General features: G+C 42.8%; 1 long non-coding RNA gene across 1 annotated transcript in view; it reads left to right on the top strand.

Moving 5' to 3' along the window:
* Positions 1-27,162, top strand: part of LOC106631224 (uncharacterized) — a 317,186-nt gene that overhangs the window by 137,517 nt on the left and 152,507 nt on the right. Inside the window, exon 15 of the long non-coding RNA XR_008732814.1 lies at positions 25,017-25,126. This is a non-coding gene — a long non-coding RNA (uncharacterized LOC106631224). The remainder of the gene's footprint in view (positions 1-25,016; positions 25,127-27,162) is intronic.

Below are 27,162 nucleotides of genomic sequence, written 5' to 3'. Positions count from 1 at the left end.
GCAGGAGGCTCTGAAAGGACTCGTTTACGGGACAGCGCCTCAGCCGAGTAATTTTTGGTAGTCGGTACATGCACAAAGACATTATTGGTGCTGAATCAGCTTACTTTTGGGGCAATTTTCCCCTTGTCCTTCCCCCATCCCCAACCCTGTTGATTTGCCTAATGGAAGCTGACAGTAAACCTCAGCCCTGATTGTCAGATTTCTCTAGAAACCTCAAGGGAAAGAGAGGAAGGCAGACATTTGAGGAACAAAAATAGCACACATAATGAGCTCCCTTATTTAGCCAAACTGCTTTTTTAATAACCTTCCTTCTTCTTTCTCTCTCGTGCACAGGCAGACATGCCAAACATGTGGCATCTTCAAACAATAGGAGGTGCTTTGGGCGTTGGTGTTGACAGAAAATAGATGGATGTGACTGCTGCCCCCCTGGGTTATTGCTTGGTCCCTCTGTGGAGATGCAGCTTGGGAAAGCCATTTGGGAACAGTCTAAAAATTGATCTCTTCCTTCTCAGTACTTCTAACTCATCTAAATTCTCATCTCAGACATGGGAGTCTCACTGGATTCAGACTGTGTGCTAATGTGTCCCTTTGGCATGTGCTTAGGTTGGCATTCTGATGGTGAGCTTTGGGCAATAGTGACAACTCAGGATAGTCTGTGCTTTTTATGTCCAGCTGGGGAAAATGTTTTTTCCTCAAGTAAACCTGAAAACCATCTTTAAAGCAGGAAAAGAAAGAGAGTCAGACAAAGCATGTAAAGGAAGTTATCCTTCATACACTCTTTAGAAGTTGGACATGACAGTCTTCTGCCTTTGTGCCCGGGAGAGTCTGTGTACGATGTTATAGTCTATGAAATAGTCTTCTTGAAGCGGGCTGTGGTTTTGTTTAACTGCTCCAGAAGTGTAGCTGACAATCAAAGGAAGAAAAGTTTATTTATTGACTTTCCATGGAAAAATATAACAAAAAGGTAAGGTGGAAAATATGACAGTCATAGAGATAGAAGATATGATGGAAGATACAGGAGTTTGATATATTTCAAAGATATATCTGTTCTACCTCTAGGTCCCCAAAGAGGACAGAACTTTTACAAATAACCCAACACTGGAGATGACAAGCCGTACTTTTAGCATCACCCCCCTATTAAGCAGGCTTTCTTTACCTTACTCCTCACTTGCTCTGGAGTCTTATTTTATGGAAACCAGTTGACAGTGAGATGAATTACTGAGGACAAGACATGGCACATCTTTTATAGCATTGTTTGTCCAGAGAGGTCTCAAAACTATAAAGTACTTGAGCTGTATATTATTTTGCCCAGTGGAGAAATGCAGCTTCTTCAGGGGTGGCGCAGAGCAGCTGTCCATCCAGACTAACTCGCACCAGACAAGTATTTAGGTTCACATGCTGGTGCAGCAACTGAAATGTGCCAAGGGTATGGAACAGTGTTTCCAGTTATTATTTTGCTATTGCTACAAGTAGGCTTAATTTCATTGTCAGTTTTACTTACAACAAAGAACTTAAAAGGAGGAGTAAACTTGTCTATTAATTATCTAAGTACTTTTAAATGAGGCTGATCTTAAGAAGCAACTGGGCTTTTATCCCTTGGTTGCTCAGCTCCTAAATAACACTGCCAACTCTGGCTGTGCATCAGGAGATAAATGATGTCTGAATGTCATCAAAACGTTAGACAGCTCCAAATAAATCCCAATAAGTTGTCTGGGTAAAGGGAACACAGAGGTGAGATATTTTGTGTTGCCTCAGAAATTTAAATCCATTTACAGTATATGTCTTGTATTTATCTATATTCCAGAACTGTATTATCTTTATTTTGTGGATTCCTATTGCTTTCCAGTGCTTTTAGTCTGTAAATTTAACCCCAGATGGATGTTTTGTCTTAGATATATCAACTCAGCTTCTTCTGAATCAGGACTGGAGCCTGGGTTTCTTTTCAGGCATGTATCTAGGGTAATATACCCAGCTCAAAACCAGGCTGAGGTGAAGCAAAACACCAGTTTCAGAGTATTTAGATGCCTGTATTAGAGAAAGTGATTTACCAATCTCACAAGAGCTGTTCTTATTAGCTAGGAAGTAGGAGGGGTGAGCGCAGATGCTGTAGCATTTTCTGCTGCATTGGGCCTGTGCTGCTGTGTGCTTTGGGAGGCTTGACTGTCTTATTCATTCACCAGCCCAGGCTTGGCAGGGATGTCCAAAAAAGAGCAGGACAAGATTTTTACAGCCCATTTTATATCGCCCTTCTTTGCAACGTTTTTTTTTAAAAGCAGATTTCCCATCTGTCCTTTTCTGCATATTCTTCTTCCTTGCCCTCTCCACTGTCCTCCCATACAGTCAGTTCTGCACATAGGGAACTATAAAATGGCTCCTGAACTACTTCACTAGACAGGTTCTGCCTTATTTCCATCGAAACAAAACTTTCTTCTTGCAGCGATATGGAAAAAAAGACCTGACCATCCCCCCATCTCCAAACCCCAGGTGAGCAGAGTGCACATTAGATCTTCTCATCATTTTGCACTGCTGTAGCTCCTGCTGTTTTTATTGACAAGTCTTGCAAGTTTGTTATTGAAAGTGGTAGAATGTAGTCTTTATTTGCCTAGCTGACATGAAGAGGAAGCCCTTCTCATCTTCTTAGCTTGTGTTAGCCCCTCTCATCCTCTTTGCCTGGGTGTCACTTCAGTGCTGTTAAATCTATTAAACCCTGGGAGATGCTCCATTTTAAAGGGTCTGAATGCGTTGCTCTCTACTGATCTAGGAGATATAATTACTAGAACAAATGTCACTCATGTAATCTTCTTTAAAGAGCAGAAAAGTATCTGTAAGTCCCTAATGTGACCCAACAGGGATGATTTTACTGCAGAGCATTAGGAGGAAAAAGCCCTCTCTGAAATCCAGAAAATAAATAAATATCAAATTTGATTGTTATATGCTTTCAGAAGTTGACACAAAGATTGATGGTTAATAAGCATGTGTTCTTAATCTGCATTGCAAAATTTTTAATGTGAACTACAGGCAACTATCAAAATAGTCAGTTCATTATTTTGTTAGCCTTCCTTTTTCCTATGGTGTACCCATGGGTAAGAAACTATATATCAATAAAGGAATACTGAGAAACTGCTGAAGAAAAGCAAGATAACAGATTGCAGTAGGTATCCTTGGTTCCCTGGATTGGTGCCAGGGTTAGTGCCTCACACTAGCTCAGAAAGTCAATGGACAATTTATTCTGTACTAAAAATATTTTCCCCTCGTTTCTGTATTTTTTTAGCAGTATATATACATGTACACAAAGTGAATTTCAAATGCAACAGATGGATGAGATTATAAAGAAAAGAGAGGCTGGTAAAGAAAGCAAAAAAGCGATTGTCTTTGATTTATGGATTTGTTCCAGTCCAAGAAACTCTGAGCGTTCTTTGATAAGGGCCATAAGTGATTAGAAAGTAATGAACTATGGAAAAGGGTCAGAAGATGTTGAGATTAGATCTTCATGACTGAACAGGAGCTAGTGATGAGCCAATCTGCATGAAATGCTGCCTCAGTGTCAGCTTCTCAAAACTGTTGATTTATTCCTGTTATCTTTACGTTTTGCTTCCAGAGAGCAAGATGTGAGGAATTAAGTAGCCAAGGATAGGGACATTTTCACTTAATGTTTCATTAGCTTCTGTATGTTTCTGGTTTACTTAAAGCCTGTGCAGATGACCATCTTTTCCTTGTTCACCTTCTCAGAGATTCATGTTTAAAAGAGGATTCATAAAATGTTTCCATGTGGGGAAAAATTTCTTAGATTAAATTCAGAGTCTCTTTTGATCTCCCTGAGATTTAATCATTGTGAACTCTGTGAAAGGGAAAACCTTTTTACCTACATTAGACCAAAGAAATAGTATTGCAGGTCAAAAGTCTTCAGAATTTTTTCCTTGTTCAAGTATGGAAGATCTCATATTAAAATCTGTTTCTGTTTATTTCAATACCTGCACAGTTGAAAGTTTCTTATTCCACTTGTAATTCTGTCAAGAGGGTTTCAAGCAAAGGTAGTTGTTAGTAGCAGTAACACTCTTATCACTGTGGTGATCTTGGAAGAGAAGTGAGGCAGGATTTAGAAGCAGCGCCTTTCCGTTAATCATCTGTTGTGCTTGTCTAACAAAAGGTAATGCCAAGCAGCCTGTGATGTCTCAGATTATCATCCTCTGTGATTAATATATGGAATCCCTAACAGTATCCTTGGGGTATGGAGTTAAATGTTACATACTGACATCTGAAGACACTATCCAAGTCCTCATTACATTTCTTTTATTTTTAATCAAGAATAGATGGAGAAAAATTATTATCCCTATATTATATTGGGGACACAGTTATGTACTGCAGTGTACTTGCTGTTTACTCGGAAATTTGTACAGGAGAGAGCAGTTGCATCTAGATTGCCTGAATCTCAGTGCTGTTGCCACAAGGCCATCTTCTGGTGGTTTTATTTCTGGTATTATTTTAAGCACTATTTATAAAAAATTACTTAGGATATCTGAACACCTAATTTTGGCAACTTTGGTGCAATTAGGATGTCAGATTCTGCAGGCAGCTTTGACAGCCTCAGTATATCTGCAGGACTACATATTAATATAATGGTTTTTTGTAGGAGTTCAGTGAAGGACAGTATAGAATATTAATGAATATTTCACAGATCCTCTGTGATATTGAGCCATATGCTACCTCTGTAAAATCCTTAGACTAGTAAAACTTTGCAATTTTTCAGTGTCATTCGGTCAAATACCAACTTTTATTACATGATAAACTCATTGACCCCCTGGTAACTGTATATTCAGTGAGTCATTTAGGAGATTTTGATCCTGAACAGCCAGATCAGATCCTAATGGATGTACTAGAAGCGCTGTGTTTGCTGTATTGAGGAGCCTTCAAATTGGTAGTCTTTGAAATGTTTTGTAAGAAAGCCTTCCCCTCTTTCTCCTCTTCTAGACCCAAACCCAGGACTCTTAGAACTATCACTTGTTTTCTTTGCCCCGTAATACTTTGTGCTCAGCAGGTCTTATTTCATCCATTCAACTTTACTTTGATTCAGCTACAAAGGACAGTGCATGTTCTTTCCAGGTAGGAGTGGTATCCATCTGTTTAAATAAGAAAAGACTATCTGTATTCTTTATTGAAAAAGCTGTGAAGTGAGAGCTTATAGTTTTCTTGTCTTGCACCTGAAAAGTGAAACTGCTCAATTTCTCTGGCCATATCCAGCCATGTAGATCTGATTTCACTCTGTCATGCAATCATTCAGATGAGCTGAACACAAACACAGGTTTTGCTGTTTGCCAGTCCAGGTTGTGCTCTCAGAAAATAGCCATCTGGATGGAATATGCATTTTGAAGCTCAGTCAGGTGTCACAGGACCTATTTGTGTTTGTTCTTCCTGTAGGCAGCTTTGTTCCATCAGATTAAGCTGGGATTCTTTCCAGTTGAGGCACCTTGGTGCAAGCAGCTATTATTATTATTTGTCTAATGCTAGCGGTGTTCTGGGAACTTTAATTCAGAACAGAGCTCTCTGTGTTCTTCTCATATGGCTGTAAAATGATCATGTGGTTTTATGGGCCATTTTTGCTTACCAGACTCCAGTAGTGCTGGTAAAGAGGGAGTTACTCAGGAGCACTGGATATTGGCCAATGGATGAAACAGGACATTGGACTAGATGCATAAAATTTCCCCTAACTCTTGGCCAAAGATCTGTCGCACAGATCTGGAGGGAACTTGTAGGAAATTCAACAGTCCAAGCATATTAAATCCCAATGGATTGATCTGGGTGTTCTGTTTTGTAATGGATTCTTGAAGACATTAAAAATAGCTTCAGGTATGAGTTGCAAATGGGTTGACAAAGAAAGAGGCCAGTTTGCATAATCATGAAGTTATTTCAAGCCCAAACCAAAGAGCCCAGCAATCCTCTGCGCCCACCAGACTGTTGTCAATGATCTTCTGTCCAGACTGATGACTGGATTAAGTTGAAAAGGTTCTTTGGAATCACAGTTTTAGTTCCTACCCTCACAGGAGAACTTGGCCAGATTTGGAGTTTGTTTTCTGTAAAACACTGAGTATACTTGGATTTGGTCTCTAGTGACTGGGAACCACTGTATGATGGAATTGTTCTTCCATGAGCCACCAGGCTGTCAGGACACCACAGGTATTCTGTGAACTGTGTATCTCTTGACACAATTAAAATAGCTGAAACTTCAGCTTTAAAAGCAATGCAAAGCAAACACCTTAGAATTTGAGGTGACTAAAGAGTGTTTCCCTAATAGAAAAAACCACTTACTTTAAAATGTTGTATGTATTCTGATCTCAGCACCTGACTGTGGTGAATTCTGACTTCACCACCACCCCAGACAGCTGACAATGACTTGCAAGCCACAAGGCAGGCCAGCCATGCCATCGGCTGCAGAGAGCTGCAGAGGAGGAGAGGACTCGCCGCACGCAAGCGAGGATCTGCCTGAGCAGACTGTGAAACACAGCAACAACCTTGTAAACTAGCATCCATTCCTTGCCTGATAGGTAGAGCCACATCTACCACCACAATAAACCATGCAGTAAAATACTGGGCAACCTTCCCATCCAGCTACCTCAGAAGGCCACAAGGGCATTGGCAGGGTCCTGGGACACTGGGTGCAGGGGTGCTTCAGTCAAGCACTGCCTCCAAAATGCCCTAAGGTATCCTGCCATATAGGGCAAGACTATCATTATTTACTGCTATTTGCTTTACTTCAGGCTCTGATGGGACAAATTAACAACATCACAGTCCCAAATCAGCTATCTTTAATCTTTCAAGGCTACCCTTCCCCCAATGGCACAATGCAAAAAGCTTTGGTAATTATGCAGCAGCCCATCTTCAGCTGTACAGCTCTGCCTCCCCAACCAGTGCTGCCAGGCTTTCTCCTCCCTTGTTACTCAGCCAAGTTTCCTTTATAAGTCCTCTTAATTGGCTTGTTAGTGTAACCTGAGGCTACCTGTCCTGCTTGGCTGATTCACTAATGAGGCTCAGCTGCCTTTACTCAGACCCAGACAGGCTGGAGAGGGATCTGTAAAACCTGGTGGTGGGGATTTCAGAGCTGTTTCCTTCAGTCTCCTGGTGGTTGAGCCTCTCTGGCAGCAATGTCACTGGTGGCTTTTACACAGGCAGATCTCTCCTGTGCTCCTGGAGGACATTACTCGCTTTTTAGACAGGGACTTTGTCCCTAAAAACTCCTCTGTTGTTGGTGCATTCTAATACATAGATGCTGTCAGTGGTTACTGCTGCTGGGCCTGTAAAACCAAAGAAAGGGCCTTTATGCTACTTCACAGGATACAAATACTGCCTGGAAGATGTTTCCCTGGATATCAGCAAGAACAGAAGTAAGTTTAAAGTAATTGTATATTGGGGTTTCTAGGACTTGAGTTACTGAGACCAGCATTAGGCCTCTCAAACCTTTTGGTACCTCCTCATGAATGCTTTGGCTCTAGGCCTTGTGTACAGAACTCATCTCCTCCAGAGGGTAATTGGGTGGCACAGACTGCTGAGGAACCCTAAGGAGACCAGCCTAGCTGAGCTTGTTGCCCAGAAAAGCAGGGATGGTGGCTTTGGGGGAAGCAGAACCTTCCAGACGTGCCTGATGGACAGTTACACTCTGCAGTTCTGGCAGGACAATGGTTTTTAACCTTTCCCTTCATAAGCTACGTGCAAAGTGGGCTCTGTAGCTCTCTCTGCTGCTGTGTTTTATGTGCTCCCTGGAGTCCTGAGGGCTTCACAGTGAGGAGCTCGCTTGAGATGAGCTAAGCCATGGCTCCACATCTCCTTCTCTTCTGCAGCTGGTCTTCCAGAGCACTTTTCTGGTAACTTGCTGCTGTGTAAGCCAAACCTGTAGGAAGAATCTGAGCAATCAGAATCAGGCTCATGCCCCGCCCGCCCCCCCCCCCCTCCCCCCCCCCCCTCCCCCCCGGTTTTTTGCTGGAAAAAGTGGCTTTGTCACACCAATACAGTCTTAAATAACTTGCAACGTTAATTGTTAATTGCTAAAACTTAAAAATGCGAAGTGAGAGGTGTGTGCTTGCTTGAACTAAAAGCAAGATTTTTTCATAGCAGATTAACAGACGTCAGTTAGAAACAAATAGGGCAAATTTCCCTTTGTGCTAGTTGATCATGGAAAGCACCCGTGTGCCGCAGCTATGGAAATGGCAATGTGATGTTGGGTTTGTCAGATGAAGGCCATCTTCAAAGGGAAAGGAAGCATCTGTGCAAGCTGTCTGCGTCGGAGGCAATACCACTCCAGCCAGTCATATCCAGGAAAGGGGGGTTTGAACCCGGCAGTTAAGGGAAGGTGGGATGTACTGTGTGAGGGGGGACTTAAAGAGTTTGGCTTGTTTAGTCTAGCAAATCGCAAACCAAGAGATAGTCTGCTTGCTGTCTAAAAAAATCGTACAGGTATTTTTAAAGCTATTTTAAAGAGCGGAGTGAGAGGAACGCACTGGTTAAAAGCAAGAGGCGTACGTTAACCATGCATTAGTTTAGACTGGAAATAAGACATCATTTAGCCGTTAAAGCAAGAAGAATCTAGAACAGAGCAGCGTTTGTGTCAGAATAACAGGACAAAAATACTGTCTAAAGATGCAGCTTGAAGTGTGTATGAACATTATGTGATGTAGTGGGCTCTGCTACCAGGGCATGTGACTCAGTAATCCGTTCAGTCTCTGCTGGCCCAGTGATCTTATGTTCCCACGTAGCCATCACTATCATCATCCAAGAGGAAATGTTCACTGGCTGAAAAGTTGTTTCTCTGAAGATGCCTTCTGGTTACTCACTGACCTGTGACCAGACACACCTTTGAACCAGAGGGCAAAGAGCGCTTGCTAGAGAAAGGAAGTTTTTTCAAAGCCTTCATGTGTCTGTAATAAAAATTGGCAGTTCCTACAAAGGACCGGAATTTAGGGAGGTGCAAAGAGGCATTGAATGTTTCAATGCAGAATTAAGCTACTTAATAAAAAGGCTTGGAAGGTGTATAAATTCTCATGCTCAAGTATATGGATGGAACTCTGCTAAATGGGGATTAGGCTGAAGCCTTGAGTAGATTTTGTGGGGTAATATTATCCCTTGTTTACCTCCTGTAAGGCTTAGTGCATCTTCACCGAAGCACCTGATACTGGGCATTGGCAGAGAGAAGGTTTTGGATTAGATTTCTTGAGCAGCATCAAAGTCCCCGGGGTCCTGTTATTTCCACATTTTTCACCCTTTAGCAACCTGGAAGTTATACAGGGCAGGAATTTCATCAGTTTTTGAGTTCCAAGGGAGGGTCCTGTATTGCTCTTAAGGAAGCTAGAGCCTATCATTTGACAAAAAGTAATTCTTTCTTTTCCCATCTGCCCTCTGGGGCAGTGACTTTGGTTCTCACTGTTAGAGAAATATACACCAGCCAGATCTGCCTGATTCAACAAAGCTGTCCAGGCAGAAGACCCGTCATGCCACAGCTCACAGAAAGGGGAGTAGGGGTCAGCCTGACTATTGACACCAGAAATGATCTGACCGTGGCCTTCAAATGTACAGCTAATAAAAGCCTGACCCTGCATTCCCAGAAGCAAGTAACAAAGCCCTCGGTGACATTAGCGGTGTAGGGGCAAGCTCCCAGCGTGCTCTCGGAATGGCTCTTACAGTGCTGCTGGCATTACCGCCCTGGTCACCGAGGTGTGGCTCTGCCACCACTGCTGTGGGTCCCTGCTGCATCAACCACCGTGCAGGGCAGCTGCCTGCCATCCATCATCCGGAAGAGCTGCTCTGCTAAATGGTGTGCAGAGCTGGGCTAGAGGCATGTTCGTTTCCCTTGGACTTTATTTTTGGAATGTCGGAGTAGATCCAGTGCCCCAAAGGCTAAAAAAGCTGCTGTTGCCTTTTGGGAGACTGGTGAAAAGTAATACTTCATCTCCAGGAGAAGACAAGAGTCACACAGTGCAGCACATCAAGCAGTGGCTTTCATCATTTCAGCAAACACCACTGAATCACACAGCACATCATTTAAAACAAACATTGTATAAGGGCTTGTAAAATAACAATGCAAAGCAGCTCTTAAATTTCCCTGGTGTCAAACCAAGCCTGTTGTACTGGCAAGACTCCAGCTTCGAAGGTGCACACGGTGTGAAAGTGTCTCATTGCAGACAAGCCTGGAAGTACGTTCCCAGCATTTCATTCCTTCTACAACATAAAGGGATACGTTTTCCATGGCAAGAGGGACCATTGTAGACAAGAGTCACACTGATATCATGAAACGATTAGCTGCATGGGCAGGTCCCAGTTTCAAGCTAAATGGCATGGTCTTCTCCTCTACCAATCTCTCCGGTCAATTTTCTGTAAAGTCCGTGTAACAGGAAAGGTGGAAATCCATAAGGAAATTGCATGAGTGATTCACAGCAGTTGGTGTTGCCTTTTCTTTTCAGGAAGTATTGAACTCCAATATTATTGTTTGGCTGTAGAGACGAGTGCTGTTGGCTGAAAATGCTGTGTTTTGGATAGAAACCTGTCTGCCTCGCCTAGTTTCTAACATGGATTAATTGCAGTCCTTTTCAGCTGGATAAAATATCGTACATTTCTATTCTAATCTTTTCTCCAGTATTGCTCTTAGATCTTGTGTGACTGACACCTTTGTCTGATAGATGAAGCCCTTAGTCCACACGTAGAAATCACTTCACCTGCCACCTGAGACCAAAGGAATAATGACATTATTAAATCCAACAAATTTACTGCCCTTGTGACTATATATGGTAACATTTCCTTTGAATTAAGTGAGAGTGCTCTTAGGACGTCACTGTATGTTTTGAAAACTGCTGTCCCATGCTCCAGTTTAATGTGTCCCAGCCTCAGACAGGTCTTACTCGTTTTCTTCTACTTGCTTTCTACTGCCACTGTTAAGACTTTGGGGATCTTGCTAAGGGGGGGTTAACGCTTTTGTGAACACCTGCTGCTGAAGAGGAGGCAGATGGTGATCTGCAAGTATCAGAGCATACACATCCCTAGTTACAATACCAGATTTGGTGGTTTGCATTATTACTGTTAGAAAGTTCGTCTTTCTGGAAGGATGCTGAACAGTTTACCGTTCCAGAGCAGTTCTGTTGTCTAAGCTGTATCTAGTCGTTATACCGCTTTTCTCATGTTGAAGTGGATTTTGCCATTGACATGCTGGCATATTGGATGGGCGCAGACTGCTCTGGAATAGCAGCATTTGAAAAATCCTCTTGTGTGTGTATTACTTGATGGCATTTTTTATTCATTCTTGTCCTTTGTAGGTGACGGAGTTGCACTGAGTAGCCTCAGGCATGGGTGAGGGGTATGTGGGAACAGATCCTGAAAAGTCTGAATGGAAAAGCAGCCCTACCCAAAACAGCATGACTTGGGAATTCTGCTTTTCTCAGTAAACATGTGATTCCTAGTCTGTTTACCTAGGCAGTTGGTCTTGTATTAAGGTGATTAAGATTAATCACTTCTTCTTAGTGACTCTTAAGTAAGTTTTGTTATTTTCCAGTACAGTTTGATAGGTGGAATGGACTTATCCCATGTTAATCAAGGAGGAGAATCGTCATGGTGCAGTCACTGATAAGCAATTATAATGTAAAATAACAGCAATGAACTCAAATTGCCCCTTACTGCCCATCACTGCTCTGCTTTTTATAGTAATAATATAGTCCATTAAAACCTACAATCACTGTAATGTTTATGCATTATTGGGGAGATAAATTGCATAATTCTCATTTTACAATTTAAATGTAATTATGAGCTTACTAATGACTAAAACCTGAATTTGCTAGACTATCAGTTTTTCTAACACTTGCCAAAATTATAGGTAATTACTTAGAGCTTACAATAATTATAAGTCCATCTTTTAAATAATTAATGTGCACTTTCATGGTACAAAACAGCTAGTAATCAAACGACCTCTGGCTTTTACAGCAAGCCCATGCAATTAGTCTCATTGTGTAGTCTATAGAAATGTACCCATTACAAGAGTCTGTTAAGTTGGCAGGCTTGATATTGATGGCTGTTGCATTTTATGGTACCAGACAATGATTAACACACAACGGCTTTTAGAAATGTGGGTAAGGACAAAATCTGAGTGCATTTTCTGAGCCATGACATGCAAATCCAGAAAAGTAAATACAGGTGAGAGGAGTTTGAAGTTACATTCTGTTGGCTTTTGGATTGTCAGATATTCTGCCAGGGGGGTTTCTCAAGTCTATTTATCTGCATCCTGTGGCTCAGATCATTAGCCCAAGAAAGAACCAACAACCTATACTGGGGGGGTGGGGTGGGGGGGTGGGTTACATTGTATTAGACCAATTACTTTTACTGTGGTAGCACCTTTCAGGTTGCCTCGCTGCTGCCCTAGGGTAGGTGCTGCCCAAGCACAGTATAAATGTTCCTTCCTCCAGAGTCTCAAAATTTAATGGGATGTTAGTGGGAAATAGATGCCTAACTTGTGAAGCCCATAGGTGTCTGCTTGTCAGAAGCATCCAGGCCAAATTGCCTTAATTTCTGTGCTTTAACTGGTGGTGAAGCTTTCTTGAGAGCCTGAAACCTATGTGCAGAAACCAGAATGCACAGGACTGACTTGGTTGGCTTAATCTGAACCCCTGTGCCAAAAACTTTTGCAAATTCAGCCCTTTTCCCAGCAATGCACCGTATCCTCTCACCAAATAAAAGGTCTTTATTAGATAAAGCCAAAGCTGGTTACAGCAGTGATTCTGGTGTTTGCTGTTTTCTCTGCAAACCTGTCTCCTAGACAAAGTTTTACGACATCATTTTCTTTGAAGGAACAAAATAAAACAACTCTACGTAAGGCAAAATCAAACCTTAAAATCAGTGTCAACCATTTCAGGGTCAATGCATGGATATCAGCAGTGGAACTACTGCAGTGTGGTGCGCTGTAAATGTAGTGCTGTCTTTGTAGTATAAATGAAGTGGTTTTGTCAGACTTGTTCCTCAGATGAAGAATTGCCCTTTGCCTGCCCCATCTCCATATAGCGCAGCCTCTCCTCCCTCAGCCCCGACACCTGTAACCAGGGAGTGGTGTGCGATGGCTGCCCTCTGCCCAGACATCACCATCCATTCTGATCCCACCTGCGGCACCGAAATGTGACGATGAACAAATCACTTAGCCTCTTTGAACCCCAGTTTACCTGTCTGAGAATTATGGTAACAGTTCCCTAGCACACCAGGGTGATGGGAGGATTAATTAATGTTTATAAAGACTTTGAGGTCTTCAGACGAAAACTGCTACAGTATATAAGTGCAAAGTAATTATGATTATCATTACTTTCATTTGCATGTATAGACTGTAATTAGCTGTGGATTGTATTGCATTGACTGAATAATTTAAAAGGTCTCTTCATGAAGGTGTCACTTTAAATGTTTTTACATTTTGCGTTTAATACCACCAAGGTTTATCTTCTTTTTCTCTTTCCTTACCCTCTGATAGTGACACATTCTGCAGTGTTGGTTTATTGGAGCCCTGAATGTAAAGTACTCTATTTCTTGTCCTGTTTTCCTTCATTATAGAACAGGATAGAATTCTGTGCTGATTAAAGAGCTTATTTAACACTGCAGGATGTTGCCCTGGTAGGTCCCTCCTGTGCAAACCACAGGAGGGAGCCTCAGGCTCAGCACCCCATTGGTACTCGGGCTGTTCTTAGGGCACCTCCAAACTGCCCTGGGCACAGCGTTGCTGTGGATCTGATGAGGGTTATGTGTATACATAGCTCTTGTGACAGTTCTCTTGAGTACCCACTCCATATTTACTTTGTGATTACACTTGTTATTGAACATCATAGAAGGATCTTCATTTTCTACTCTTCTCTGCATGCCTTGCAGCATAAAGGAGTAAGGAAGAAACAACAATGGCCAGACGCTCATTCTCTGGGCTAGTGTCCTTTCAAATGCTTCCCAAGTGCCTCCTTTAAGCCTTCTTTTGCAAACCCATGTATCGTGTGACAGCTGCTCTCAAGGTGAATGCAATAAATAGTCTGTGTAGTAATTTCTGTTCCCTTGTAAATGAATGGATTTGGGAAAAAGAGAGGCATCCTCCAGGTTGCTTCAAGACTCAGCTACAATTACAACCAAGTTTATCCAACTCGGAACTGAAGCAGTGAAAATAGGAACGTGGCTACCCTGGAGATCCCTCTGTAGTCTGGGGAAGGAGGAGGACAGGTCAGACCTTAACAAGTACTGCTTACTTGCATAGGTTATATGGGGAGCCATGCTACTCAAATTTAAGTGCCCCACTTAAGTTATTAAAAAAAAGTGGAGCCATCCATTTTCTTGCTCTGCACCTTCTGGAAACACGGACATGCAAATTCCTTAAGTGTCTAAAATCTTGTTTTGTCTGATCTGTGCATATATCAACTTACTGCTGGGGATGGGAGCAGGAGCTAAAATAGTGTTTAGTAGATACTCCCCTGAGACTCGATAATTTGTCTTCTAAGAACATAACAAGCAGTAGATTTGTACGATCCCTGAATCCCGGGAAGTCAAAGCCAGTTTGTTTGTTTAGTGACCCCCAAACCCAAGGCCCTGTCTTTGGAACTTATTTGAGAATCTTACTTTATGCTGTGAAAACAGAAGTAATTGTGCTTCTTTAAGCAAACACTGGAAACCACACTTAAATTAACATGTCTTAATTAGGCAAAGGAGAAATTGTTGTTTGTATTGCATGTCAGAATTATGCACCTGTTGATAGAAGGCAGGAGCTGGAGCTCCTCTGTTACTTGAGCCTGGTTCAGCACACGCGCTGTGCTGTCCATGCAGTGGGAGCTGAAACAGAGCAAGGTCTTAAAAAAAAAAAATAGTCAGGATGAGTTTGGTACAATGCTCTGGGTGATGCTCTGTTTGTGTTGAGAAAGGAATGTACTCTGAATAATTAGAAAAGATAAGGTGGGCACCTGAAGAAGATAAGGAGACCATCAAGTCAGGAAACCATTGAACAAAGAAAATGGAAAGGTCTATCCCACCTAGATCCCACCTATTATGAATGGAATTATTGGGTGTCCAAATCAAATGAATATGTATCTAAAGATGTTGTGTAATCTCTCATGAAAACTGTATAAAACACCTGACTTTTCACTGAAAACTTTGGAGCTAGCTTGTCTGGTGCGAATTGCCTAGCTCCCCAGTGTTGCACGAAATAAATACCTTTGCTGCTTAAAGACAAAACTGATCTCTGAGCAGTTACTCTGTGCCATTTTGGCATCAGAGCCCCCTCACTTGGTCATCCTGCATCCAGTGGAGCCTCATGCACAAGGCATGCCTCCTGCTCAGTCCTCTCAACAGAGCAGCTAAAAACCAGTAGAGCATGTCCAGGCAAGTGACATATTCTCAGAGAAGTTTCCTATTACTTAGTTTCAGAGTCTGGCCTCCTGACTTTAGCTGGAGATGGTGGAACGCTGCAGTAGTCACTTAGCACACTGCAGCGTGTTTTTCTGTGATGACCTTGGGGTGATACGGAAGACCACTTGAATTTGTTGTAAGGGAAATGCTGTTGTTTTCCGATGCTTGAGCTAAATTTACAGTTGACAATGCTATCCATCACTTCAAAGTACCTTGAAAAAACCCCTACTGCCTACAGTGGTATCTGAAACTCATCATCTTCTAAATGTGTTTGTCCCTCTGAGGAAGGGAGGCACAGTGCTCCCATCCCATCATTCCCAGTGAAGAACAGAAGCATAAGGAGCCTGTGGAAGAGCACGTACTTAAGACAGAGCAGGGATAAGGGGAGAGGAAGCATCTTTAAAACACTTAAAAATGGGAAGAGAGTAATCTGTCCTTCTTACCTGTGGTAGATAGAACAAGGACATTTAGGCTTTATACTGCAGCCAAGGAGATTCAGATGGCCTGCTCCGGAAAGCTTTTCGTGAAATATTTGGTGAGGATTGGAACAGATGGCCCTGGGAGGCCCTGCAGTTGGGGCAAGTGAGAGTCTCTGGTACATAACACCGGGATACAGCCAGATAAGTAAGGGGATAGATTATATGTTGTCTTGAAGACCCTTCTGGCCCTGTAATACAAGACTGACTGGATCACTCATGCTTTGGGTCCCAGGTTAGCTTCTAAGCCCAGGACTTGCCCTTTTCACATGCTGAAAATTGCATAATTTTTGTATCAAGTCTGGGTAAAGATTTATCATAGGATGATTCATACAGGCTGAATTCAGGCATCTAAATGAAACGAGAATGGAGCACAGCGGTTTGGGCCAGGTAGCTTAGAAGTGTTTGAAGAATTTTTTTTTTTCTTTTTATGTTTTGAAGAGCAGTTTTGGGGTTAGGATTCTCCATCTAGTTCTGCTGCTGTCAACGTGAGCTACTACTGAGCACAGCAGTGAGCTCCCCAACAGCAAAATTAGCTGGGGTCAAGCTGGGGACTGTTATAACAGCAGTCTGGGTTCCCCGTATCTTTTAACCTCCAATGAAAGAGAGAATCCACAATGAAAAGCATTTCTGCTTCTTTAGCTTTTCCTGGAGCTATGAGTCAGCTTTACAATGCGATAACTGAAACGCAAATCTTGTTCATTTATCTGAAATGACTACAGGAAATCAAGTTATCCTGCAGGTCTGTTCATTCTTGGTTTCTCTTCCTCTGTGACAAATTGCACAATGATAACTTTGTAGGAAAGTTTTGGGTATCCCCCAGTAGCAAGGTGGGAATGTGTCCAGTGTGCAGCGTTGACTAAAACTATTTAGCACTCTCAAGTGTACAGATTGAATGAAATCAAGAGTTGTTTACTGTATCCATAAATGTGAATCAATAGCTTGTTAGTCCATGCCAGCCTCATTAAAATTAACTGTATCTGAAAGAATGAATGATTTTATGGTGATGGATAGTCCACCTAGAGTACATTATTAGAGAAGATGTAGAACCTGGAAATGCAGTGAAAATAGTTCATTTGAGAAGGCTGTTGTCAGCAGAATGTTTTTGCAAGTAATTATGCATGTTGAATTACTGTGGAAAGAAAGGGCAGGAACATCAGCTGACCTAACCCCGCATAGTTCTGGTGACTTCAGTGGAGGTGCAGGAATTTACATGTGAGGAGGATCAGGATCTCATCCAAAGCCAGAGACAGTCCATGAAGACACTTCTGGTGATTTCAGTGGGTCAAGATTACTAGTCTATGAAGTCACACTGCTCAGCCACCTAAGGCAATACTGTTTGTGTGGTGAGGCTTAAGTGTGAATATTGCTCTTCTGAACAGTTAAGGCTGCAGTGAACATCTTAGAACAGCTGAGGACCTCATCTTCCCACATGTGCTTTATTCACAACATGTTCTGTCTTAATCCTACTGTTACTGCATTGACATTTAGGTAAATCAGAGCCAAAAGAACTAGAATAAAAGGTAGGGCCAAGATCTTCCTTGGTTCCCTCTATTAGAGTTCCTTATTGGCTCATCCCATGGAGAAGTTAAGATTCCCCTCATGAAATTAATTGTGTAAGAATGGCCACACCAGACTAAATATTCTCCTCTCCAAAAACATGGATGACCTGGTTTGAGGAGTGAGACATGAGTACACTTGGACTTTCTTTTTCCCTGTGCTTTTTATCAGTGGGGTTTCAGGACACTGGTTTGGGATATGGTTGTGAAGACGGTGCAGTGCCACTCCGGACCAGTCCCGTTTCTTGCTATACAGCAGGAGACATGTTGCTCCGTTATATTTTGTAAAGGGAGGCTGGAAGACATCTCTCAGAGTTTTTTGCATTAGATATGAGATAAGAAGAATATATACAAGCAGGTTTTTTTAATTTGCACTCTCCTGAGCAGACTGAGTACTTCTTTGAGTCATCAGTATTCAGATCACATCTTCTTGCAAACAGGTCTGTTGTTGCTGTAATTAGGCTTAGTTTACAAAATCCTTCACTAGCATTTTACAAACTGGCTGGTGATTTTTTTAAGTGCCCAGTTACCTTGAAAACAAAATCATTACATTCTCTCATTTTAGAGGCTTGAGCAATTGTAACTTAAAAACCTTAGATAAGAGTGGTTGGCCTCAGTCAGACCCAAAATCTAATCAGACAGCTGTGATTTATTATGTGACAGATAATAAAGGATGCTTAAGAAGGAGTGTAGGAGAGGAGTCAATTTAAGATGACCCTTTCCTTGGTACAGCCTCCCACCTCCAGAGAATTGGTGGTTTAAAGTCATTCTGGCTGCTGGAACAGGTGGTGCAGCTTCAGCAGCCCCATGCTGGACCTGAACTGGTTCCTGCAGACAAGAGAGTTCAATGTGACATCCCCATTGATACAGCTGCCCTGCTCTGTGCACGTAAATTGGTATCTCCACTCACTAGTTGCAGTCTGAGAAGAAATATCGGTACAAGTGTGGTTTGTAATTAGAAGTGACAACCCGTGGCTCTCTTCTCCACCTCCAAAACCCGCTACAACCCCTTCACCGAAAGCCACTGGAAGGATGGAAGTGTCCCTTTAATTAGAAGTGTATTAATAAATCCATCTTGCTCTCTAATCCCCACACACATAGTACAGTGATTCATTAGCACAGGAAGAGGCAATTTAGATTTCCTCAGATAATAGCAGCTGTCACTAATCAAATTAAAGGAGGAAGTGCAAATCTGAAGTTGGGCAAACTGGTCTGGCAGGGAGGAAGGCACAGGTTGGTGTGAAAGATCTTCATCCCAGCTGAAAGGAGGACTGGGGGCTGGTGGCAGAGGTAGCTCCCAAGGGCATCAGCAACTTCTCACCAGAAGAACTGCCACCAGTGCAGGGGCAGACAGTAGCCCCACTGCAGTCCCCGTGTCTAGAGCCTGAGAGGGTGCTGTTGCTGGTACGTAGAACTTCACTGGGGCTTTGAAATGTGCAGAAATAGCTAGTGCACACAGTGCTTTGTGCAAAACCTCCTCTGTTAACACAGAAACATTGATTTTTGAACCATGAATATATTTTTCAGAAATGATCAGGCTTCACTTGCGAAGGGGTGTGCTCACATCTTCAACATCCTCAGTGGAAGCCCCTCAGGATGCCACAGTACCTGGGCAACCAGAAAAAAAAGGAGGAAAAAAAGTTGTACTTAGCTTTTCTGAGTGAAGCATGCAGTGTTTCTCTCTCTCTCTCTTTTTTTTTTTTTTTTTTTTTAATATATTTTGATGTTTCAGCTGGTACTTGTGCTAACCAGCATGAGCTGTTACTGATGTCAGTACTTACCAGCCACAGAGGACCATCCAGGCTGGGTGCTCCAGCAGCAGCTCTAGCTCCGGGTCTTCCCTCTGACAGGCATCAGAAGCAGATACATTTGACTGTAAGTGTTGAAACCCCCGACAGACAGATGAGGAACAAATGCCTCACAGGAGCCCACACTGAAAGAAAATATTAAGATCCCTTCCCCCATTTTGACAGCCATCAACTTTAGACAGCCATGATAGGCATATGTATTTCCAACGCCTTTTCATATCTCTTTTGCTTTTCCTTCAGGAACATCCCATGGCAATGAGTGCTGTAGGCTAATCACAGTATAAAAATATTTCTTTTTGCTGGCTTTGAATTTTTCCTCCTTTCAACTTCTTTGAAAGCTCCTCAGTGGTGTGCTGTGTCTCATGGTCCCTTCCCCAACCTACTTGTGATGTTATCTAAATTTATCGCAGCTGCTCTTGTTTGTCCCCTTTGTAAAGCAGTAGCTTACTGACTGGTCTCTGTATATGAAGAGTTATTTTTGGAGTTGTTTTGGTATTTAGCTTCATGTGATGGCTTGGAGACTCAGGGCTGTGGCCACCCGTTGCAAGGGGCGGGGGGGCAGGTTGCATTGTAGACTGTGTGCAGGGCACTGACCCTGGTGCGGAAATTTGCAAGCTTGCTGCAACAAAAGGATTCTCTATCTTCCTGGTTCACATTTTGACAAAATTGATGAAGTGTCTCTTGTTTTGGTAGTGGTGAAAGCAATTAAACGTATGGGGTAACAGGGGAAACATGAAGCAGCCTGTCCCCAGGCCTTGCTGCCACTCATGCTGTGTGATTTCAGCCATTCCACACTTGTGCCATGTGCTCTCCCTGAAGCAAAGCAATTTTGTAGGTTTGCCTAACGTCCAACCTTGCCTGTGTGTAGTGAAAGCAGGAGATCAAAGGAATGAAAGTGCTCCCTTCGCTAGCACTTCAATCAGTGATATGAGCAATTAAAATATGAATTAATCTAAGGAAGATGAAAATGCAGATTTTGAATAGGAACCATTGGAGTCACCTTGAACTTGTGCTTAGTACTGTTTAGCCTGGGTGATTAAAGACATTTACACTCTATTAAATACCTTGCTGTTCTAATGTGAAAAATACCTTGTCAGCTGGGTATCCTGCATGCCTGCCATAAGGAACAACCTTGCTGTTGACTGGCTTGTCTATTAATTCTGAATAATGTAATAGTGTCAATGTGAAGAAGAACAAACAGCCCAATTTTATGTGGCGAGGAAAGGCAGTGGCAGCCTGTTTCTTCCCAGCATGGCTATGATGATAGGGAAGGCAATAGCAATTATCTTTGCCTTTGTCCTGAGCTGGTTGTCTCAGGCTCAGACACTATTGTCAGGCTGTTGGGCTGCTATAGTTTGTGCTTTAGGAATGAGGAATGTGAACACAGCAGGTAGGAATTGATGTCTTGGGGTCACCTCTGGACTTGTGAAACCATCTGGGCAACTGTCCACCCAGCACTGGTGACGCTGCCTGTGCAATGGCAGGTGTTCCCTCGTGGGTCTGGAAATGTGGGACCATGAGCTGTGGTCCCACGTCAGGGACAGGAGGAGCCACCATCCCCCCCTGCCCATGCCCGCAGCTTCCCTTGTGGGGAGCCCAAGGGAACCTTCCACATTGCTTTCCCCATCCCTAGTGAGCACACAGATGATCGCCTGTTTGGAGAGCACTGCAGGATGTTCAGATGAAAAATGGATGTGAAAAACGCAGGCAGAGCTGCTGGGGGCTTCCACCGCCCTGCAAAGCAGGGACCCCTCCTGTGGCACTGCACAGGACACCCTTCCCATCAGGAAGACCCAGTGGGATTCCTGGCATTGGGCTGACAGGTCAAGTAAGACCATCGGTGAATTTATCACAACTTTATCTGGAGACAGATACTGCAGTACCCCCGGGATAGCATTCACAAACCAAGCCCTGGCTCTGTTTGCAGATGGAAAAGCAAGACGGACTATGTGGAAATCCCTGCTGGGTTTTTCATCTCTGAATGTCAAGCCTATTTCTGGGTCAGACTCCTAAGGGGAAGTGTGGTTGAGTTATTCAGAGAAAGGAAAGGGGGTAGTAGGAAATGAGGAATGTCTGATTGTGGTGGATAGTGTTTATATGTCCTTGTCCGTAATAATCTGCCTTCAAAAAGGGAACTACTGCATCAGGTCCAACTCTTGGGAAGGATGGGAGACTTCCTTCCCAGAGTGGGCTGGGGCTGTTTGCGAGAGACCTTTGGGCCAGGACCGCAGAGCCGAGCATGGGGAGAGCACAGAGTGCAAGCTGCTGAGCACCACGCTGAGGGCAAGCCTTAAGGAAAGGGACCTGTCCCCCAGGAACACAGTGGGGACCTTTATTTAATCCACACAGTCCCGAGTATTGTAAAAAAAGAAAAGCCGTTAGTTCTGTTCCCTGTCCAAAGAAAACCTCTCTGGGGTTGTTAAAGCCCTTCTGTGATGTCCTGGAGAGTAGGTCTGGGCTGATCTACCTGACAGGTCTGACTGCCTCGGTTTCTGTCACAGCAATATTTCTCAGCTAGTTGTTAAAGCCCTTCTGTGATGTCCTGGAGAGCAGGTCTGGGCTGATCTACCTGACAGGTCTGACTGCCTCGGTTTCTGTCACAGCAATATTTCTCAGCTAGTTTACAATAGAAATTTGAAGAAATTTTCGTTATTGCAGAAAATTTCCTCCAACACTGGTAATTTCAAATTGTACATGGTATTCCGAACATAAATAGCTTATAAATACAGTCTATGTTTACTATACATGATTGTCAGCTTTGCCAGGCACCAAATCCCCAAGGTCTTTTTTTTTCCTTAGCCTGAGAACCTCAGACAGTAACTGATCTAAAAGATGTTCTAAAACAGCTTCACCGAGAACTGTTATTCCTTTCTGGGCCAGTCAGTAAATACTCCCAGTGGAAGCACTCGGGCCTGCGGGGATGATAACTTCTCCCCCCTGCAGGACAGCAAAATTCATGAGTGCTCAATTGGACTGGGAAAAATAGGATATTCTGTAAATTGAGGTAAACTTTAGTATTTTTATCCCCTCACAAACCAAGTATGGCCATGCTAGGTGGCCCTGTGGGCAGAGGTCTCGTTACTGCTGCTGCTTGACCGTACTAATGCAGGTGAAAATGTTTCTAATAGCTGTTGGGAACTCCCAGCACTGGAATGCCAACCCAAACTTTTGGCAGAAGGAAAGGTATTCACAGAGCAGCCATGGAGGTTTGGTGTTTCCCACCTATCCTATAAGAAAACTTAGTGGAAACAATAATGCGCTGCGAGAAGTAACGCTGTTTATGCCAATAAGCCGCACGTAAAAATGTTTAATCGCTTTCCCTCAGCTCTATTACTGATTATTTTTAACTATAACAGCCAGTAAAGATCCAATGCAGTTTCCACTGACATGTGAAAGCTGCTTTTTAACTGCAGTTGGTGCTGAATTAGTTCCCAAATAGACCTCTAGTCATCACTTGAAAGGGCTGTGCTAAGTATATTGTAATGGAACTTGTAATAAACACATTTTTCTGAACTAATGTAGTAGGATAAAATACATCAGATTTCTGTGTTAACCACCCAGCCAGGAGAGGTAAATGGAATTGAAACATTGCTTCTGTCATTTGTACGTGGGAGTGAGAGAGACACTTTCTCATTACAAGTACTTTAGGGCTATGTTTAAACACCTTCTGTTGGCTTGCCCTTGAACTCTGTCCCCTTCGTCCAATTAAGCAGAACTCTGTGAAAGAGAAATGTAGCTCAGAGCTCGCCCTGCAAACTGTAGGGCACTGTAAAGACTCAGATCTAATCCTACTATCATGAGGGGTTTGAAAAGTTTAAATCAATTGTCTGTGGAAAATCAATTATGAAGCAGACCAGTTTGCCTTTGTGGCGAATGGAACTGATTCATCTGTGGAGTGCTTTCCTGTTCCGAAAGAATGATATTTGAGGTCTACGGCAGCAAATATTGGGAGAGAAACCGAACAACTTCCTACTTAATGGTAAGCAAAGTACCAGCCAGAGCTGCTTTCAGACCACGACGCTCAATGCTTCAGCTGGTGATAGCAGTTCTTATACTGTCATGTCTCTTGTGCTGACATGCTTCAGGCATTCTAGTAAATTCACTGATCCTTCTTCACCCTGCTATTTTTGTGAAAACATGGATTTGGTTGACAGTGCAAGTTACTGCAGCATATACAATAGCCCAGCAAAATCCCAGCTAGTAGTGATTTCACTGGAGTCCTTATTTAATAATTTAGAAATGTAGTTGAGCATTCGCAAATTGTCACTGACATCAAGGGATGTTAGGTATCACTAACGGGAGAGCTCTCATTAACTTTAGTAAGCTCAGAGTTAGACCTTAGATCCAGGTAAGAGTTAACACATCTCCAGATATGAGCACAGGACCTGCTTATTACAGAATATTGTAAGATACTGATGCTGTCAAAGGTTTCCACACAGCTTGATTCTAGCTTTACCTCTGCTAGAAGAAGAGGTAACTAATACAGTGTTTGGTGCAGGAAATTGCAGTGACATAAGGGAAAAGGAACAAGGAAACATTTTCAGATATATAACCCTTTTGGATATGCCTTTCCAATATAAAGAAACCAATTTCATTATGAGAGTGATTGGACGCAAGCAGAGGACCAGAGAGGTTATGGGATCTCTACCAGGGGAGATACTTAAAACAGACAAGGTCCTTGGCAATCTGATCTAGTTGGCACAGCTTTGAGCAGGAGGTTGGCCTAAAGACCTCCAAAGGTCCCTCCCAACTTAAATTATTCAGTGATTCTGTTTCTTGCATGGTCCCATCCTGCACACATCCAGTGGTGAGAGCATGTAGGACAAATAACTATCACTAGAAGTATTTTCTGGTTGGTGTTGCACATTTAACACATTCCAGTGCTTGAAGATCATTCAGAACAAATAAGAATCCTCAGTGAAACAAATCAGTGTTAACAGTAAGTAATTTGGTTTTCCTATCCATCACATCTCTCCAAGGGAGCAGTGGCAGTACAGCACTTCAAATTATTAAATTGCTAGTTTGAATTGTGTTTTTTTTTTCTCTGAATATGCAGAGTTGACCCAGTGTCTGACGATAGCTTAGTGTGATGGCATTACAAATAAAAGATGGAAATGTGAATTGCTGTGAAAGACCAGCTTCACTCTAAGAATCTACCAATCACCTCATCAGCTGATTGAGCTGTGCCCACTCTTAGAGAAGAGACAAACGGAGTGATCACAACAACAGAGAGCAGATTCTGGTCTCTTCTTTCAGTACTTCTGCTTCCTTCCTCCATCATTTATTTCTTTTTCCTTCTTCTGGGGATATTTTTCAAAATTGTGTGATACTTGATATGACACAAGTGAGCAATAAAGCAAAAATTGTTGCAGAGTCATTTTAGTTATGGAGTGCCATTAAAATTGTCATTTATTTGCTGTCATTTAATTGACAGAGCTTGAATTAAGAGAAATTGTCAATGGATTTCTACTGCTGGGGGTGGGATATGGAATTTAGCATCATACAGTAACAGGGAAAAAGAAGCCCTTTATCATGTCTGCATTGCACAGGAAATGTTGTCTTGCCTTAATATTACACTGAGGCTGCAAACACTCTTTGGCTGTAACAAAGTGCCAAGATGGGGAAGGAAACAGTCTTATTGGGTTAAATCAGGCACAGACCGTGCAAGTTGAGGTACTGGTCGAACAGCAACTGAAAGTAACTCTTCAGTAATCCTCGTAATAAAAAAGCAGTTCAGAAGGGAATGGTGGATATCGAACTGAAGAACTTGATTGCATTTCTTGTCCTCATTACAGCCTGAATAGTGACGGAGAAAGAGGAAAAGCACAAGAGGATGAAACTCCAGTTTTAAATAGTCAAGCAGCAGCAGTAATGAGAGATCTGCTCACAGAAACACCTAATGCAGGTAAACAAGCAGCCAGAATGAAAAGCAGAGAAAACAGGTCATCATCTAAGTAACCTGGTCAGGCAGCGGGAGGAGTGGAATAAGTGGCGATTCATAGAGAATATTACAGTTTTTACTTGCCCACATCTTCCATTTTATTGTTGTATAAAGTAGTACTGAGGTGATTTTAAAACAGTGCAGTTCTCATACTAAAACTTATCACAAGTGATTTGCTCTAAGGTTCTTCAGGGCAGCACCACAAAATTCCCCCAGAAGCCCTTACTCCCTTGCCACCTTTATTTGTAGAGCCGTAAAGCAAACGTTGTAATTACAGGTTGGTGCAAGCCAAATTGATTGCCCACTGGTCTGTTTTTAATTAAAATCAGGCAAGCTTGGTAATCTTCTAACATGTCCAGGAAAGCTGGATGAGTGTGTAAATGCACCCATGCATTTTATTGATTTGAGTTAGAAATTCAACCAACTCCTGAAATGAATCCCATAAAAACCAAAGCACGTTCTGGGATCTGAGATTCACTTTCACATGTGGAGTACCTATGTTTCTAAACTTCTTGTCTGCTGGATACAGAAGACAGACAAGAATATTTAATAGTTAATACCCAGTATCTTACTGATTTTAGAGAAAGTTATTTTAAAATAGAGTGAGAGACAAGGTTTTATAATTGCATATTTCGTACCAGGGGTGTAACAGTCACCATCGTAAAAGCATCTCTGAGACAGAGAGTAAAATCCATCCCTCCTCCAGCTAAGAACACAATCTGTCCCACTGAATTTGAACCCAGCACAGGGATAAATGTCATCCTGTGGCTTCAGTGGCATTTGCAATACATCTCATACTTTCTGTCGTAGTTACTGGAAAATACCAACATATCTCAGAAATCCTGGCATAGTATTGATTGGAAAATGCTGGAGGAGGGTTGAGTTTAAATGCAAGCAGTGTGTCAGAGAAGTTGTTGATTGTTATAGCGCATGCTGATAGCATGGAAGGGGCTTCCGTGCAGGACACTACCTCTGAGGAAATAACTCCCAGTGCTCTCTGTGAGAGCTGCGACAGAGCCACAGCGTTACGCGTGCAGGGCGAGAGTTTCCATTAAGGCATGCTTTAAACCAGCCCCAGTCTGGGCTTGATCCTGACCTCTCTCCAGAGGATGCTGTGAGGGACATCAGGCAAGGCTGGGCCTGACTCACGTGCAGGTGTACGAGATCACAGCTATCAGAAGCATCAAGTCATACCTAGCTTGAAGTTCCTCAGAGTCAAGCTTTCTGCTGTCATGCCCCAAAATACTTCGCTGAGACATGTAAGTACCTACATATGGATTTAGATGCCTATCCTTTAAGTATCTAAGATAAAAAAACAGGCTGCAGGTTTGGTCTCCTGTGACTTGTGTTTCCTTGATGCTATGATGAGTGAAACCTCTCTCTGTGGCTGCTGTGGTCCCTGGAGGGGAAGCTGTCTTCATCTCTAAAACTCAATTGAGGTAGAGCCAGACATGGCCAGCAGCAGCGCTCAGGGCCTTGCAGGGTTAAACTTTTTAGTGAGGGGTAAGAGATAGGAAATTCAGGCTGGTGTGGGCATCTCATTCACTTGGCTTTTCTGAGACCAAATGACCCTTAACCGCCAGGGTTGAGGACAGATTGCTGATGGCTTCGTGATGTGATAGCGTAAAGGAGGGTGCAAGAGAGCGGTTCTTAGAGGGTAGTATTAGCAAGGCAGCTATGTTCTGCTGGTGGCCCCTTGGCTTGGAGGGCCTTTCCGCAGTGTGCAGAGCCCCCAATCGAGGCCCTGGCTCCACAGTCCTGGCACTGTGCCTCCACATGCCAGCATTGCAAGTCCACTCCCAGCACCACTGTCATTTTCTCAATACAAAGTAACATGCCATTAACCATTAGTACTGCTTTCTCCTCCCCTGCTCCTGGGGAAAGCTTAACATAATCTCTCCTGTATATGCTTCATGTTCCCAGCTTCTCAGCAGAGGATTTCATCTGTTTCTGTGTTGTATCTGCTTGGAGGAAGCGATTTTTCTTGCCCACTTTTCTTG

The sequence above is a fragment of the Falco cherrug genome, chromosome 1 (genome assembly GCF_023634085.1).
Source record: "Falco cherrug isolate bFalChe1 chromosome 1, bFalChe1.pri, whole genome shotgun sequence".
NCBI classification, from domain to species: domain Eukaryota; kingdom Metazoa; phylum Chordata; class Aves; order Falconiformes; family Falconidae; genus Falco; species Falco cherrug.
The sequence above is the reverse complement of the archived record's forward strand: the minus strand, read 5'-3'. Positions and strand labels throughout refer to the sequence as shown.